Source organism: Protopterus annectens, chromosome 8.part0, assembly GCF_019279795.1.
Source record: "Protopterus annectens isolate FY-2018-M chromosome 8.part0, PAN1.0, whole genome shotgun sequence".
NCBI classification, from domain to species: Eukaryota; Metazoa; Chordata; order Ceratodontiformes; family Protopteridae; genus Protopterus; species Protopterus annectens.
In genome coordinates, this window is record NC_056741.1 from 1,366,693,015 (window position 1) to 1,366,698,378 (window position 5,364).

Here is a 5,364-nt window from a genome sequence, read left to right on the forward strand (position 1 = left end):
GACTTTCTGCTGAACCAGAGAAAACAGAAGGAACAGACTGTATTAATTTTATGAAGACACAAATAGACAACTGAACTGGTATTCCACAGTAGGAACTGTTAATTGAAAGGACATACCGTGTGTATGCTCCAAATCTGATCATGTGAAAGCAGCCAAGACCTTTATTAGAAAAAATGCAAACCTATCAGCAGAAAGAGTTTATCATGACAAAACTGTATCAAAAGGGCAATGTACTAAAAATTGGAGACAGTAGAGTGTGGGAAATGATTATTGACTGCACACCAGGCAGACTAGAAACTAATTTATTCTAGTAATCATGAAATGTTGTGAGGCAGGTGTGAAATTCAAACTGCTGTATCCAGCTGCCTTCAGAATATTTTTTTCCTGGAGGATCAAAGCCATTTTTGATGCAGAACAGGCTAAGGAGGAAATATAAAAGTTTGTCCAAAAAAGTGAGCCATCAAGCAGAAGTGGACTCTGATTCTCATTCTTCTGATAATAAAGCACACTGAGAGACTTTGCCAGTGAAACATTTTCTACTGTTCCAAAGGAAAATGCTTGAGAGTCAAAGAAAAGCACAGGAGTTGGCACCTTGGAATTGAACTGGAATCTGGAATTGGGAGATGGAGGTGAAAAGGAGGAAGACCAGAAATATGGAAATTAGTGAATAAATGTGAAACTGCAAAACATTGATCACATTTGTGAAATATGTCTGTATAAGAATAAGTGGAAAGAGTGAACTTTTGTTGATTTTGTTAAACTTGTGAGGAATTGAAAAGCATTTGACTCACATCATGACATTAATGTTTGAACAGTCTCTGAGGAGAGTGAAAGAAGGAAAACGTAACTGCAAGCAAAATTTCTGTTCTTAACAGTATTTCTATGACACTTTTCAAAATATAAACTGCATATTTTATAGTAAAATGCTTTTAGCTATTCTTGTATGTGATAAAGTTACTAAGGTAAACAGATACCCTTTTTTCCTCTTCCTTTTTGTATTAAGAATGCAGGCATTATAGTGCAAAAAGAGAAGAAAAGCTAGACAAAAGAATGTTTAAGTTAATAGACTGTAATATTGGGTTGTTGAGGTGGGGTGGGGTGTAAAAGTACACAGATCATAATATATGTAGTGCTGATATATTTTATCTTACTTTTGCATAGGTGAATGTCTGAATTAAGACCCTTAGCTTAATCTAATAACAATGTTTAAGTGAAAACAAGTAAATGTGAGAACACTGAATATAATACAAAGTTTTCCTTTAGCAAAAAATGTTTCAGCTTGTCTTTCAGGCTGTAGCAGAGGAATACAGTTTTCTTTTTTTTTTACATTACCATGGAGACAAGCTGATAATAAGGCAATAAAAGACAGGACACTTGTTTCTTCAAGGCTAAATGTTAATGATTTCTAAAAGCATGCAAGTTGCTTTCACATGGCGGGGGATAAAAAAAAGAACAGCACCAATTACTGTAAGCAGAGGCATAGGCAATAACATGCATGCATGTTAGCATGGATAACCTCAATTTCAGGTTAATTAGGGCCAGTGTTAGCAGCTGTCTATGTGGCACAAATGTGTATGTGTGTGTGTGTTTTGTTTGAGGATTTTTATTAAAACAAAAAGTTTTGTAAAATGTGACATAGGTTCCAATGCTGATGCTAAGAAGAAAAACTGTATAAAGGAGTAACCTGCCAAAAATTAATGGGTGTGTGTATCATAAAAGCTGGAAATAGACATTTAAAAAGCTGACATTTATAATAGGTGGGAATAATGATACCTTATAATATCACCACTTTCCATATTATCTTGGAATGCAAATGGTCTCATGGGTATAGACAAAAAGGAAAGGATACTTTATTATAATAAGAAATGCAGAGTGCAAATAGCAATATTACATGAGGCATGTTTGGAAACAACTAATCATGTGGATTTGATAAAGAAAGGATTTCAGCATGGGTATTGTGTAGAATATCAGGTACAAAGGGAAAGGGGAGTACTTATGTTAATTGCTAGAGGAGTTCCAGTAGTAGTAGTACAGGGAAAATAATATAATAATAGCAGGTTTGTGTTAGTACAGGGGCACTGGCAAGAGATAAGGATTACATTGGCATGAATTTATATTCTACCTAAAACTGCTGTTACAGACCTTAAAACAATTGTGAGAAATAATCAGCTTGCAGCAGAGGGAACTGGAATTTGATTTGCAACAATGAGGATGCATCTGGAGGACCTAGAAGGGAAAATATAACTAAAGCAGGTAGATTTTTGAAGGAATTTATGAAAATGTTTGGCACAAAAGGTGTGAATTCAGTAGTAGGACCTCAGAGAGAATTTACATATTATCCCCCAAGGTACAATAACTGGGCTAGACTTGACAGAAATTATATTTCACAGGAACATTTGCAGTTAATTGATAACTTTGACAAACATCCAATAAATATTTCAGATCATGCACAAATGATTACTAAGATAAAAATGCATGGTAATGAAGTAAATATGAGACACTGGAGCTTTCCCACCTGTCTGTTAAATAAAGATGAATATAAGGAATGGGTAGTGGAAACTATTCAAGAGTTATAAGGTAAGATAGAAAGTAGTCCAGAAGTTATAGAGATTGAGTGGGATAAAAGGAAAGTGAAGTTTAAAATAGGGTATAAATAAAAGAAAAAGAAATCTGGTTAAGAAGTAATAACAATTATTTAGGGGAGCTGACAAAGGTTAAAGTATTACAAAATAAGAAGAATCTCACAGACCAAGAATAGGCAATTACAAAGTACTAAAGAGAAAATAAGGGAGCACCTGGATAATATGCATGAGTTTAAAAAGATTGCTGTTAATCATTTATTTTCTGATAATAACTTCAAAGCATAAAAACTTTTGGCATAGTGGCTTGGGGAACAGAAAGTAGAAAGGGCTGTTGCCAAACTTAATGAGCCTATAACAAAAAAAATATCCAGAGATCCTGTAGACGTATTACAGATATTTTGGAAATTTATGAAAATATGTATAAAGCAGAGAAGTTGGGAAATCAAGAAAAAAGCACAAATGGAGATATTTATGGAAAACTTAAATATGTCAAGGCTAAAGGTAGATGAGGCTCGATAACTAACAGTTAAGATAGGATGAGATGAAATAAAAATGATTTATAACCAATCTGCAGGAAAGTCTCCAGGAATAGATGGTATTCTTGAGGAGGTTTGGAAGCTGGGGGAAGAAAGGGATAAAGAGCAGGAAGGTTTTGTTTAACATCATTTTAACGGTAGGAGAGGCACCAACATCCTGAAATAAATCTGTGGTGGCTGTTAATACATCAAGATGGTAAATACCCATCTTATCCAGCTTCATATAGGCCTATTTCAATTTTAAACCAAGATTATAAAGTGTTTATGTCTATAATGCATAAAAGAATGGCAAAAGTGATGCCAAAATTATATATATATATATATATATATATATATATATATATATATATATATATATACACACTTTCATACATACAGACACATATTTCAAGCACAGGCATTAATGCCCTTCTAGCCCACCAATATACCAAAACAGTTGTTCCCATAATAAGTGTCCAGGCAGTTCATAAAGATATCTAAACTAGTGTTTGCTTTAATGTAATTTGGTAGTCCATTTCATGCATCAGCTGCTCTCTCAGAAAACCAATTGGTACACTTATCATTCCTACAGAATCTTCTGAATAGTTTGTCTGATGATTCTCTACTACCTTTTTATAACCCCAAACATTCCCAGAGGTAGCTGTCTCTAAATGCCCTATATACCTCTATAAGGTCTTCTGTTAATTATCTGTATGAGACACTGTACAAGTTCAGATATTTCAGTCTTTCATAATAACTTAAATTTTCACATCCATGGATACCCTTGGTATATTTCCACAGCACTCTTTCCAGTTTACTCATGTTTGTTTTCTTCTAAGGTTTCCATATTGCTGTTCCATACTCAAGTTTGGGACTGATGTAACTAACAAACAATGATGTCCATCCTTTCTGAATTCTTAAACTTTATAAATCTTTTTTTACAACCTACAGTTCTATACCTATCATTAACCAATTGGTTAATATGATTAGAAAAACTCAAAGGAGCTGGATCTACCCATATATACAGATCCTTAACCGAATCTACAGTTTCAACCACTGTGTGGTATATTAAATATTCACCTTTCGATTTATGTCTCCCAAATCTCATATGATTAGTTTTTGATGAATTTATCATTATTGTCCTGTGCCCAAATGGTCAGTTTAGTCAAGTTATTTTGCAGACATGGCCTGTCTGTAACACATGGAATCAGTTTACCCAGTTTCAAGTCATCTGCACAAAGACTGTAGAACACATTAGATGAAAAAGATAGATCTGAAAGATACATTCTAAACAAGTATGGGTCTAGGACAGTGTCCTGAGGGACACTCTGCAACCTTGAATTTCACCTATCCAGTTGTACTACAGCTCAGATGGTGTAGTGGTATGTTCTCTGACTCTAGTGTACAGGGTTGTGGGTTAAAGACTAGGCAGGACTGATTATGTTTAAGCTGCTTCCATGGTGTAATGGTTAGCACTGTGGACTTTGAATCCAGTGATCTGAGTTCAAATCTCAGTGGAAGCTCTTGTTTAGTAGCTCAGATGGCTTAGTGGTAAATTGCAGTTGCTATGGTATGCAGGGTCCTGGGATCAAGACTTGAACAGACTGGTTATTTACAGCTCAAATGTCCTATTTGTGAGCCATGCGGCTATCCATCTTATCAAGAGTACATCAATACCTAGTTGTTCTAATTTATTGATCAGTGTTTTCTGCATGAACCTGTCAAATGCTGAAGTTAAATCTATATAAATTATATCACAGCACAATTTTTCATTAATAGCTGTTATAGAACATCATGTTACAGGTGGTGATAGATCTATTTTCAACATCTGTATGCTGATATATGGTTTCACTCCCAACCTATACAGTTCTGACAATAACTTAACCAATATTACCTTCTCAATTATTTTTCCATAACATGAAAGTAGGCTTAATGGTCTATATGAGTCTGAGTTTGTCCTACTCCCTTTTTCTTAAAGACAGGTTTAATAAGTGAATGTCTCCAACCTTGAGGAATCTTCCCATATTTATACAACCTAGCAGATAATAGATATAATGGTACTTGAAGTTCTTGCTGAAGTGTTCTCATGTCATTGTCACTAATTCAGTCTCCTGCCTGTGCTTTGTTTGGATATAGTTTGCATAGTTCTTTTTTAATATAATCTAATTTGATTCCAGTTTCTGCAGTTACCTGGATGTCACTACGACAACTTATCACTCACTTTGTGGAGCCAAACTGTTTTGCATAAAATTTGTAAATACATCTAT

At 34.5% G+C, this 5,364-nt stretch overlaps 1 non-coding gene across 1 annotated transcript; it reads left to right on the plus strand.

The window, feature by feature from the left end:
* The first annotated feature begins 4,548 nt into the window (after positions 1-4,548).
* TRNAQ-UUG lies at positions 4,549-4,620 on the plus strand. The gene has a single exon. It is a non-coding gene; the product is annotated as a tRNA-Gln (tRNA).
* Positions 4,621-5,364: the final 744 nt, after the last annotated feature.